The 12,339-nt window shown below is 42.9% G+C and overlaps 1 protein-coding gene across 1 annotated transcript in view; it reads right to left on the reverse strand.

Moving 5' to 3' along the window:
• Nucleotides 1-11,934: 11,934 nt before the first annotated feature.
• LOC144683384 (uncharacterized) overlaps nt 11,935-12,339 on the reverse strand; it is a 110,981-nt gene continuing 110,576 nt past the window's right edge. Inside the window, exon 10 of the mRNA XM_078546387.1 lies at nt 11,935-12,306. The gene's annotated coding sequence lies outside the window, so the exon portion shown is untranslated. The remainder of the gene's footprint in view (nt 12,307-12,339) is intronic.

The raw sequence follows: 12,339 nt of genomic DNA on the forward strand, positions 1-12,339 counted from the left end.
CAACGAACCCCACCGTCGGAAGTCCAGGGTGGTGGGGAGCGGGGGGTGTGGGGGGGATGGGAGTGGGGGAGATTCTGGGGGGTTCGGTCAGAGGTCCGGGTGGGCGGGGGTGTCAGTCAGAGGTCCAGAAGTGTTGGTCGGAGTTCCGGGGGGTGGTGGGTGTCGGTCAGAGGTCAGGGGGGAGGGGGGTTGTCAGTCGGAGGTTGGGGGGTTGGGATGTGCCGGTCAGGGTTCAGAGGGGATGGGGGGTGTCGCTCAGAGGTCGGGGAGGGGGGTGGGGGGGTGTCGCTCGGAGGTCGGGGAGGGGGGTGGGGGGGTGTCGCTCGGAGGTCGGAGAGGAGGGTGGGGGGTCCCGTGGCATCGGTCTGGGTCTTTACAATAGTTACTCAGGAGTTAGAAGAGGTTTTAATTCTTGTTCTGACACAGAAACTGGAACAGAAAGTCAAAAGCTGGAAAATTAAAGTAACCACATCCTGACCTGACTGAAAGCATCTGAAGTGAAGACACAGGGGGACACCGCCTGAAAGAAGATCCATTGCAGAATTGGAAGCAGAAAGGCAGAGAAAAATCTCTACTGTACAGCTGAGGTCTCCTTGAGATCTCATGGAGGTCCATTGTGAATGCCCACAGCGTACAGAGTCAAAGGGCCTAGCAGGGGTGAGCAAAAAAATTCAGTTCTAAGCCAGAACTAGTTTAAAAAAGCTTCAGTGCTGTTAAAAAAAAAAGTGAGAGCAGCCCATTTCTGGCAGGCAGCCCGGGTTCAGAATCCACACCATACCACATGGCAGCCGAGCTCCTTGTAAGTAAAAAAAGAAGCAGAAGGTTTAAAAACCTCAGCCAAAGCTATGATTGTAAAATGCCCAAAAAATCCTCCAATATCACAGAGAAGGCCCAGAATAGTTGATTGAGTAAATTGCTGAAGAAAACTAGAGATAAAGAGTTCAGGATTGCCATTGCTGCCAAAATGAGACAAGCCCAGGAAGACTCTTTGAAGAAACAGCTACTGCGAAGCCATCTTTAAAACTTGCACAGCATTTAAAGCTGTACTCACCTGAACTTTGAAGCAACCATGGACAACAAATCGCCATGACCAGACCAATTTGGACTGAACCAAAGGCCAGACCAAACACAAAATTGGGGACTTTGACGAAAAAGATTCTTAAGATACATGATAGCTTCAGTATTAGATAAAAAGACAGAAGGACTAAACGAACCCTCAGATAAATCTGATGAAGTTACACATTTTAATCGAAGAAGCAACAAAATTTTAGAGAGAGTGAAGTTCAGCAAATGTGTCCAACAGCCTGGAGAACAAGTTGACTCTTTTATAAACAAATTATACAGATTGGCTGAAGGCTGTGACTACGGTGACCTTAAGTCAAAATTCATAAGGGACAGAATTGTTGTCGGTGTGACCGACAATGCCTTTTCAGGCATACTTACAGGCCACGGAAGACCTGACTAGCAAAGGCCATCCAAATAGTCAGAGAGTCTGAAATCCGCCAACAGTACCAATCCATTTTAGATGGCAAAAACAACCAATGTACAGAGCAACCCCAACTGTCCAACTAGTGAAACAACAATAGGGCAGAGAGACTCCAGCCCAAGGAAGGCAATATCCAAACAGACCACAAGAGGGTGGATGACCATGTCAGTGCTGTGGAGCCAAACAACCTGATAGGCACGAGCAATGTCCAGCAATCTCAGTGCAGTGTTTCAACTACAACCATCTGGGATACTTTAGAAAGCTATGCAAAGCTAAGACACCCAAACGGATGGAGGATCCCAAGAGATTGAGGTACCATACAGGGGAGAGATCCAACTGTCCTTCTTGGGTCAGATCAAGGATCCTGAATTCTCTTTTTGGAATGTGGACATCTCAGTAAAGACCTACCTCACCAACTTCAAATTGGATATGGGAGCCAGTGTTACAGTCTTCTCAGATAAGGACCGTGGCCAAGGCAAAGATCATTACTATCCTATATGTGAAGGATGGTTACAGTGGCAAAAAAGCCACTGAAACCAGAAGTAGTAACAGGCATGAGTGGGGAAAAAAATCAAGATGAAACAGCAGAAAAGCCAAATTTCATTGACAAGACTGCCAGGGCTGAGCATTGGAAAGCCAGTCAGGGTACAAACCTTCAAGACTCTCAACAGAAGTCAACCCATGTGGAAATGTGGGACATGCATAGAGAAGTTGTCAACTTGATCGTACATGGTCAGATGAATGACCAAATATACTGGCGCGACCGCAGGCACATAAACACAACTATTGAAGCTGTTCCTACTCAGCAATCAGCTGGTCAGGGAGAAGGGATGTCACCAGCTGTACTGAGTACAGAACTACCATCAACCCCAGAGGTCCATGTATCCTCATCATTCATAATGGAACAATAATAGTTAGGACATCAACAAGTGCCACGGGAACAACACTCTGACAAGGAACATCACCCAGATGAACAGCCAATGACAATGCACACACGTACCATTAAGAGACCTGTTTGATTTAAGGACTATGTATGTAATGCAGGTGCAGAGACTGACTAGTAGAACAAACCATTGTTAATGCAATAGTGGGTGCACAGTGGGTAACTTGGGTAACTTACAGTTACACATGATCGTGCATGCAAACTTGTGATTTGTTTGTTAGGAAAAGGGGAGTGTTTAGATCTTTTCTTCGTTATGAAAAGGGGAATGTTTGGGTTTTGAAATGCAACAGTATTACATGCCCTATCTGGCTTGTTGTAATCATGTGACCTCTGCCATGAGGCACTCTCTCTGCAAGCTGCCATTTTGCATCAGTTCAATAAAGACCTCACCAGTGAGAGACACTAAGAAGAGCTGCTGTCTTTGAACACAAAACAATAGGCATGATCCTAGAACCACTAATGTATGGTGACAAGCATATATTCAAAATCATGTATGCCATCCAAAACCAATCTTTTTCTCTCTTGAGCAGAGATGCTTCTGTTGCCCTTAACCTTAAAATGGCAGAAGCTGTCAAGAAAACCCCGGTCATCAACTACACGGAACTGCAAGTTCCCAAGAAGCCCACCAATAAAGAGACTCTTGATTGGGACTTCAACACTGAGTTGTCTTCACTCTTCAAAGAGCCTGTTTGTCCAATATCTTTGCAGAATCTCCTCCTTTGGCCAGACCAGGTAATTACCACTGTGCCTTGAATGGGAGACACACAGGGAAATGATCAGCAACAGAAGAATGAGCCCCAACTCCAGGCTCCAAAGGTTACTGTCACACTAACTGTAAACACCATGGCACAGACACTGCAACCTCCAGCCAACGCATAAAGCTGCAAGACGATGCCAGAGCAAGGAAATAGCAACCATTAACTCGCCAGAGCACACCTCAGCGAGGCACAGAGACATACTGAAGAACACAGTGTTGCAATAAAAGCCTAACTGCAAGGTAAGCCTGCTGATGAGAAGCATCTAAACGACAGAGAGAGACACTTTCAACTACCACAAAGATTATGGTGGACCACACAACAAAAGGAAAACCGGGTTCGTACCACAAATGAATGGAGTGAACGCACTCTCCAGAAAGAACGGGACAAGCCAGCGTTCCCCAAGCAGAGCAAATGAGGAGTTGACAAAAAGAAGTTCAACTCCCAAGGAGCAGAATAAGCATATCAGAAGTAGATAACCAAGTGCCAGAAACACAGTCTACAACTCAAGCTCCAAATTAACAAAGGTTGCCCAAATCAACAGAGCCTACCACTCCTCCGAATGTGACCAGAGCCAGATCTGGAAGAATTGTCAAGCTTCCGGACCATCTGAATTTATAAAGTCAGAGACTTGGGTTGGGGAGAAGGGGTAGCACAATTGTAAACATAAATACATTGGGTGAAGACTTAGAAGGAGGTGTAGTAGAGGGAGGTGTAGCATAGGGGTATGTGGGGCTTAGCAAGAGTTAATTTGGGACTGGAAAACAGCACAGCTCACGGTGCAATATAAAGAGATACATGACCTGAGATTAGACTTAGTTGTGGACTGGATAGAGACATGTGTAAGAGCAAACATGGAGTTAGACCATAAGACATAGGAGCAGAAATTAGGCCAATCGGCCCATCGAGTCTGCTCTGCCATTCAATCATGGCTGATAAGTTTCTCAACCACATTCTCCCGCCTTCTCCCCGTAACCTTTGATCCCCTTACCAATCAAGAACCTACCTATCTCGGTCTTAAATACACTCAATGACCTGGCCTCCACAGCCTTCTGTGGCAATGAATTCCATAGATTCACCACTCTCTGGCTAAAGAAGTTTCTCCTCATCTCTGTTCTAAAAGGTTTTCCCTTTACTCTGAGGCTGTGCCCTCGGGTCCTAGTCTCTCCTACTAATGGAAACATCTTCCCCACGTCGACTCTATCCAGGCCTTTCAGTATTCTGTAAGTTTCAATTAGATCCCCCCTTATCCTTCTAAACTCCATCGAGTATAGACCCAGAGTCCTCAAACGTTCCTCATATGTTAAGCCTTTCATTCCTGGGATCATTCTCGTGAACAACGAGTTAGCTTGTAGCTTGGGCTATATCCTGTATATATGTACATAGTTATGTGTTGCCAATAAACACTTAATGTTTAACCATACAAGATTCAAAACCTCTTCAAGATGACCTACTGAGTATATAGCATACGTCAGTTGCTGTCAGTGTACAAGGGAAAGCTAACTCTGTGTTTTTGGATGATGTCACTGAGGGGCAGCATGTAGATGAGAAATAGGAGCGGACAGAGGATAGATCCTTGGGGACACCAGAGGTAATGGTGGGCGAACAGAAAAAGAAACCATTGCAAGTGATCCTCTGGCTACGATTAGATAGACAAGAATGGAACCGAGTGAGAGCAATCCCACCCAGCAGGATGACAGTGGAGAGGCAATCAAGGGCTATAGTTTGATCAACCATATCAAAGACTGCAGGCAGGGTGGAGAGGGATGAGGATGGAATGTCAGTCACATAGGATGTACGTTGTGGCTTTAAGAGCTGTTTAGGTCCTATGGTAGGGTGGAACCTGATTGGAGGGATAGAAATACAGAGTTCCACGAAAGGTGGGAATGGATTTTGGAAGCGACAACACGTTCAAGGATTTTGGAGTGGAAAGGAGGTTGGAGATGGGATAGTAGTTTGCAAGGTCAGTAGGGTCAAGCATTGTTCTTTTTTGAGGAGAGGAGTGATGACAGCAGATTTAAAGGAGAGAAGGACAACCTGAGGAGAGAGAACTGTTTACAGTATTGGGGAACATTGGGACCAGAAGGTGAAGTTCGATGATTCTATTGCTTTTCTGTTTGAGGTGTTGTTAATAACTATTGTTAGAGTATTCTGAGATAGGGTTTTACATTAACTTTATTCACAACACAAAGAATAACCCTATCTAGAATGAGACTTCATCGTTGCCACTAGGCTGCAAGGGATCACCGATCATGATAGTCACGTGATCATACATCACTTCCCCAAAATGATATAAACTGTCTCATTTATATATTCACATTAAATAGCAGTTTAGTGGGAATAGGTTGAAGGAGCAGGAAGTGGGTCATATGGACAAGATAAGGTAATGAGGGCATAAGATGACCATAAGGTGTAGGAGTAGAAATAGGCCATTTGGCCCATCAAGTCTGCTCCGCCATTCAGTGAGATCATGGCTGATCTGATAATCCCTAGCTCCGCTTTCCTGCCTTTTCCCCATAACCCTTGTTTCCCTTACTGATTAAAAATCTGTCTCTCTCAGCCTTGAACATGCTTAACGGCCCAGCCTCTACAGCCCTCTGCGGTAAAGAATTCCATAGATTGACTACCCTCTGAGAGAAGAAATTCCTCCTCATCTCTGCCTTAAATGGGTGACTCCTTACTCTGTGATTATGCCCCCTGCTCCTAGACTCTCTCACAAGGGGTAGCAACCTCTCAGCATCCACCCTGTCAAGCCCCCTAAGAATCTTATATGTTCCAAAAAGGTCACCTCTCATTCTTCTAAACTCCAATGAGTACAGGCCCAACTCACTCAACCTCTCCTCATAAGAAAATCCCCCATAACTGGGATCAACCTAGTGAACCTTCTCTGGACTGCCTCCAATGCCAGCATATCTTTCCTTAGATAAGCGGACCAAAACTCTTCACAGAATTCTAGATGTGGTCCAACTAGTGCCTTGTATAATTTTAGCACGGTTTCCCTATTTTTATACTCCTTTCCTTTTGAAATAAAGGCCAACATTCCATTTGCCTTCCTTATTACCTGTTGAACTTGTCTGCTAGCTTTGTGATTCATGAGGACCCCCAAATCCCTCTGTGCTGCAGCTTTCTGCAGTCTTTCTCTATTTAAATAATATTCAGCTCCTCTATTCTTTCTGTCAAAATGTATAACCTCACATTTTCCCACGTTATATTCCATCTGCCGAATTTTTACCCATTCACTTAACCTGTCTATATCCCTCTGTAGACTCTTTGTGTCATCCTCACCGCTTGCCTTCCCACCTACATTTATGTCATCTGCAAACTTGGTGATAGTACATTTACTTCCCTCATCTAAGTCATTAATATATATTGTAAATAAGTGTGGCCCCAGCACTGATCCCTGTGGCACTCCACTAATTACAGGTTGCCATCCTGAAAATGCCCCCCGTATCCCAACACTCTGTCTTCTACTAGTTAGCCAATCCCCTATCCATGCTAATATATTACCCCTACACTATGGGCTCTTATCGTATTAAGTAGCTTTATGTGTGATACCTTATCATATGCCTTTTGGAAATCCAAATATATTACATCAACTGGTTCCCCTTTATCTATCCTGCTTGTTACCTCCTGAAAGAATTCTAATAAATTTGTCAAGCATGATTTCCCTTTCATGAAGCCATGCTGACTCTGCTTGATTAGATTATGCATTTCTAAATGCATAATCTATTACATCTTTATAATAGATTCCAACATTTTCCCAATAACGGATGTTAAGCTAACTGGCCTATAGTTACCTGTTATTTTTTTCTCCCTCCCTTTTTGAATAAGGGTGTTACATTGGCAATTTTCCAATCCTCTGGCATTTTCCCAGAATCTAAGGATTCATGGAAGATTACTACCAGTGCATCCACTATTTGTGTAGCTACTTCCTTTAATATCATGGGATGCAACCCATCAGGTCCAGGAGACTTATTGGCCTTTAGCCCCATTAGTTTCCCTAGTACTTTTTCCCTAGCAGTAGTTATTGTATTTATTTCCTCCAGCCTTTTGCCCCTTGATTATTTAGTATTTTTGGAATGCTATTAGTTCCTTCTACTGTGAAGACTGATGCAAAGTATTTATTCAACTCTTCTGCCATTACCTGGTTCCCCATTATTTCTTCCCCAGTCTCATTCCCTAAGGGGCCTATGTTCACTTTGGCCTCTCTTTCTTTTTATATATTTAAAGAAGCTCTTACTGTCTGTTTTTATAATACTTGCTAGTTTACCTCAAAAGTTTATTTTCTCCCTCTTCATTATTTTTTTGGTCATGTTTTGTTGGTTTTTAAAACTTTCCCAATCTTCTGGCTTAACACTAATCTTTGCCACATTGTATGTTTTTTCTTTCAATTTGATACTATCCTTAACTTCCTTGGTTAAATATTGTTGGTTTACTCCCTTCCTAGAATCCTTTTCACTCATTGGGATATAGCTTTGTTGTGAGTCATGAACTATTTTCTTAAATGCCTGCTGTTCATCAACCATATTTTCTACTAAACTCCTTTCCCAGTCCACTCCAGCCAATTCTGCCCTCATTCCTTTGTAATTACCCTTATTTAAGTTTAGTACAGTTGTTTCCAATCCAAGTTTCTCACTCTCAAACCGAATGCTAAATTCTACTATGTTATGGTCACTGTTTCCTAGGGGATCTTTTACTCTGAGATCATTTATTAAACCTGCCTCATTACGCATTACCAGATCCAAAGTAGCCTGATCCCTGGTTGGATCCACAATATATTGTTCTAGGAAACTGTCCCGAATACACACAATGAATTCTTGCTCATGGCTACCTCTGCCAATTTGACTTTCCCAATCTACATGAAGGTTAGTCACCCACGATTAATGTACTGCCTTTTTAACATGCCCTCATTGTCTTCTGATTTATTGTCTGTCCTACAATGCAGCTATTGTTAGGGGGCCTGTAGACTACTCCCACTAGTGTCTTCTTCCCCTTGTTATTTCTTACCTCTACCCATATGGATTTTACATCTTCCGATCCAAGATCATATCTTGCTCTCGTACTTATTCCATCTCATACTAACAAAGCTACCCCACCACCCTTTGCTTCCTGCCTGTCCTTTCGAAAAGTCACATACTCCTGAATATTTAGTTTCCCAGCTCTCTCTACTGTGTGTCTGTAATGGCTATAAAATCATGCCCATTAACCTCTATTTGTGCCCTTAATTCATTTATCTTGTTCCGAATACTATGTGCATTTAAGTAAAGGGCCATTAATTTTGCCTTTTTACCATTTTTTTCCACTTTGCCCTTATTTTCTGCAGTTTTCTTTGTGTTTGTGCACTCTGTCTCTCCCTGTCACACTCTGGGAATCATTACCTAAATATCTGCCTTGCAATGCTGCCATATCCTTTTATTTTGAAAGCCTACGTATCCCCTTTCCAGAACCCTCCCCCCTCCATTTAGTTTAAAGCTCTCTCTACAGCCCTAGTTATTTGATTCACCAGGACACTGGCCCCAGGATGGTTCAAGTGAATCCTGTCCCACCAAGCTGGTGCCAGTGCCCCATGAACTAAAACCCATTCCTCCCACACCAATCTTTGAGCCACGCATTTAACTCCTTGACTGTTATATTCTACTGTGGGATCGCTTTTTTAGCAAACCCATTTGCACGCTTATCTGCTGGCGGGTGAGTTGATAACAGTATACTGCAGATGCAGGGACCAATATGAAATGAAGCACATGCAATTTATTTACACAGATAAGAGAATACTAACATGATGTGTGCTTCTCCAACCAGACCCTACTCTAGACTAACTAGACTAACCCATAACATTGTTGCCTGTGCTACACAGCAATTGGGTCATACAGTCACGTGGTCAACCTACTCACATTCACTTAAAGGTGTACTGCGCCTCAGATTACCACATTGACTTTATTTACCCTATGCCAGTTTGCCTGCGGCTCAGGTAGTAATGCTGAAATTATTACCTTGGAGGTTCTGCTTTTTAATTTAGCTCCTAACTGTTCAAATTGTTTCAGCAGAACCTCCTTTCTAGTCCTATCAATGTCTTTGGTACCAAAATAGATGATGACAACTGGGTCACTCCCCTTCCACTCCAAGTTCCTCTCCAGCCCTGAGGAGATGTCCTTAACCCTGGCACCGGGCAGGCAACACAGCTTTCGGGACTCACGCTCACGGCTGCAGAGAACAGTATCTATCCCCCTAATTACACTGTCCTCTACCGCTACTATGCTCCCATTTCCTCTTGAATGGCTCCCTGTATCACGGTGCCATGGTTAGTTCGCTCATCCTCCCTCTCGTCTACACAGCTTGCAAGAACCTCGTAACTGTTGGACAATTGTGGCCAAGGCTCCTCAAATGCTACCTCCTGGGTCCCCAGAACTGCATGAGGGGAGATAGGAGAGAAAGATGGGAGTTCAGGCCTGGGCGGGGAAGGGGAAGTATTAGAGGAAATTTGGCCAGGTGGGCAAGTGTAAGGGAGGGACATAATAGAGGCAGCTGACTGGATTGTCTTGATTAATGACAAGGAAGGCCATGAACTCCTCACACTTGTTGGAGGTGAAGGTGGAGGAACAAGGGGTAGGAATTTAAGAGGATGGTTTGTGGTAGAGAAAATAAATTTAGAATTATCTTTGTATTCCTGGATGATCCTAGAATATTGAGCAGTTTTAGCAGACGGTATCTGATAATGCTTCCTCTGGTCCAGCCAGATCTGGTGGTGAACCAATTTCCCATATCCTTTCAAGTCTGCATCTCTTGGACTTGGGGCGCAGGGATGAGGGTTGTACCAGGGAAATTGCCAGGGTGAGAGGAAGTAATGTTTTTATTGGGGACGAGGGTATATAACGTGGAAGTGAGGGTGCAGTTGAGCAAATCACTGGCTGCAGAAATGTTGTGGTGAATGAAGGGCCAAAGGCTGGGATTTAGTTGGCATTCAGGAGGATAAAAACCTTCACAACATTTGTAAGTGAGCAGAAGCAACATGAAAGGTGTGCAAAGTTGAATAGGGCCTCTGGCTCTTCATGAGAAGGACTAATTAATTACATTGATGTAGCCTTGATTTACAAAGTTTTAACAACAATAATCATACAAATATACCTTCCTGAAATCAATTTGATACAGTTGAATGAGTGTTTATGTTGGACTCCAGTGAATTATGTTTTCATCTCTCTAGAATTACTATGGAACAGCTCCATGTACTGTTGGACACTGAATGCAGTTAAAATGTGTTAAATGTTGTGGAGCTACTGCCTTGGCATAGCAGTTATTGCAATATCTGAACTAATTATTATTTTCACCTCACGACACGTAAAAACATTACATAATGCATCAGTTGGTTTTTTATGGAAATAAAAATATCGGAAAGACAAATATTTAAAACACAAAAGCTGAGTGTTTAATGAGCTAAGGACTCATGCTCCAGAATGTATCTCTCAGGTTCCTATACCACTTACGTGATTTCATTGCTTGGTGAATGCTGCCATTTTTGAAATAATTCTTTAAAAAGCAGGATTGGATCATGGAATTTACACTGGAATTTACACATCTGCCGGAGCTAGGAATTTTCTTCCCTGGGCAGCTTGACAATGTAGCAAGTTGCTGAGATACATGTTTGACCTTCAGTCCATTCAGTTATGATCTCACACACTTACAGGAGTGGAAAGATCGGATGGGATGATTGAGCTTTTATGAATCTTTGGGGTTTGGACATAGGGAGTGTTATCGAAACTTGTTGACAACACAAAAGTAGGAGATTTGCTGATCAGTGAGAGCTGCAAAAGACTTCAAGAGGCTTTAAGCCGGTTTAAAATTACCAGGCAGGTGGTAGATGCAATTCGTTGTGGAGAAGTGGGAGGTAATTAATTCTTGGAGAAAAAAACAAGGGATAGCAGTAAGCACACATAACTAGACGGATCTAGGAATACAAATCAAAATTCTCTGAGAGTGCAAGTGCAGGTATATAAAGCCATAAAAAAGGGCAATAATATTGATTTTACAAATTGGGGCATTGAATACAATAGTAAAGAGAAAATGATGCATTTCTAAAAGGCAATGGTTGGACCACAGTTCGAGTACTGTGTGCAGTTTTGGCAACACCGTTATGGAAAAGGCATTAAAGCCAAAGAAAGCATATGGTGCCAATTCACCTGGATGAATCCGAAAGCATATGTAACCACTGTGGTTACTTATGAGAAGAGTTTGAGATATAGGGACTACTTAAGCTGGAGCAAAGGAACTTAAGAGGAGATTTGTTAGAGATTTTTTTATGTTATGAAGGTGTTGATTGGATGAAATGGAAATCAATATTTTCTCTGTTTCAGTTTTAAGCATCTACAGGATGCAATTCAGCAACTCATCAAGGTATCTTTGACAGCACCTCCCAAATCCACAACTTCTGCCATCACCTCCAAGTTCCATTACAATTTTGCAGCTTGGGCATATATGGTCATTCCTTAATCATCACTGAGTCAAAACCCTGGAACTCCCACATCCTGAGCGTGACTTTTAAAAGAGATAAAGAATGGTTGTGGTGGAGACCATTTAATTTTTTAAGGACTGTTACAACCACGTGAGCAAGGGTGAAATGACTCCCCTATTCTCCCACTCCAGGTCTGACCAAAGCAGGGTCTCTTAATGAATTTAGAGAGGATGTGCTTTGCCAAATCTGCAGGGGACCCACTATTTATGCTTTCAAATTGTAAAGAATTAGTCAGACAGGTTTTCTTAAGGTAAGCAAACAGCAAGATAAATTTATTGGAATCATTTCCCAAATTAAAAAAACTAGTTAAATCGCACCTACCATTCATACGTCACACATTCACCTGGGCCAGCATACACACGCTAGTACAGATGACAGGGTAAGAGGATAGTTTAAGGATCTTTTACAGTTCATGTAAAAATAAAACAGATGAGTTTATGGTTAACTGTTCCTTGGCTGGTCTCGGTGTGGTGATCCCACGTTGCGGCCGTTTTGTTCAGTTGTCTTCCTGGGTGTAGTTGTATGGAGCTGATTTCTATGTTTTATTCCCAAATGATCTTGGTTTGCAATAGATTTCTCATCTCAGGATGGTTATTTTGCAAATCTGGGCACAACACTTCTGTGAGAGAGAGAGAGCAGAGAGTGCACACAG

This window comes from Cetorhinus maximus, chromosome 1 (genome assembly GCF_964194155.1).
Source record: "Cetorhinus maximus chromosome 1, sCetMax3.hap1.1, whole genome shotgun sequence".
NCBI lineage: Eukaryota > Metazoa > Chordata > Chondrichthyes > Lamniformes > Cetorhinidae > Cetorhinus > Cetorhinus maximus.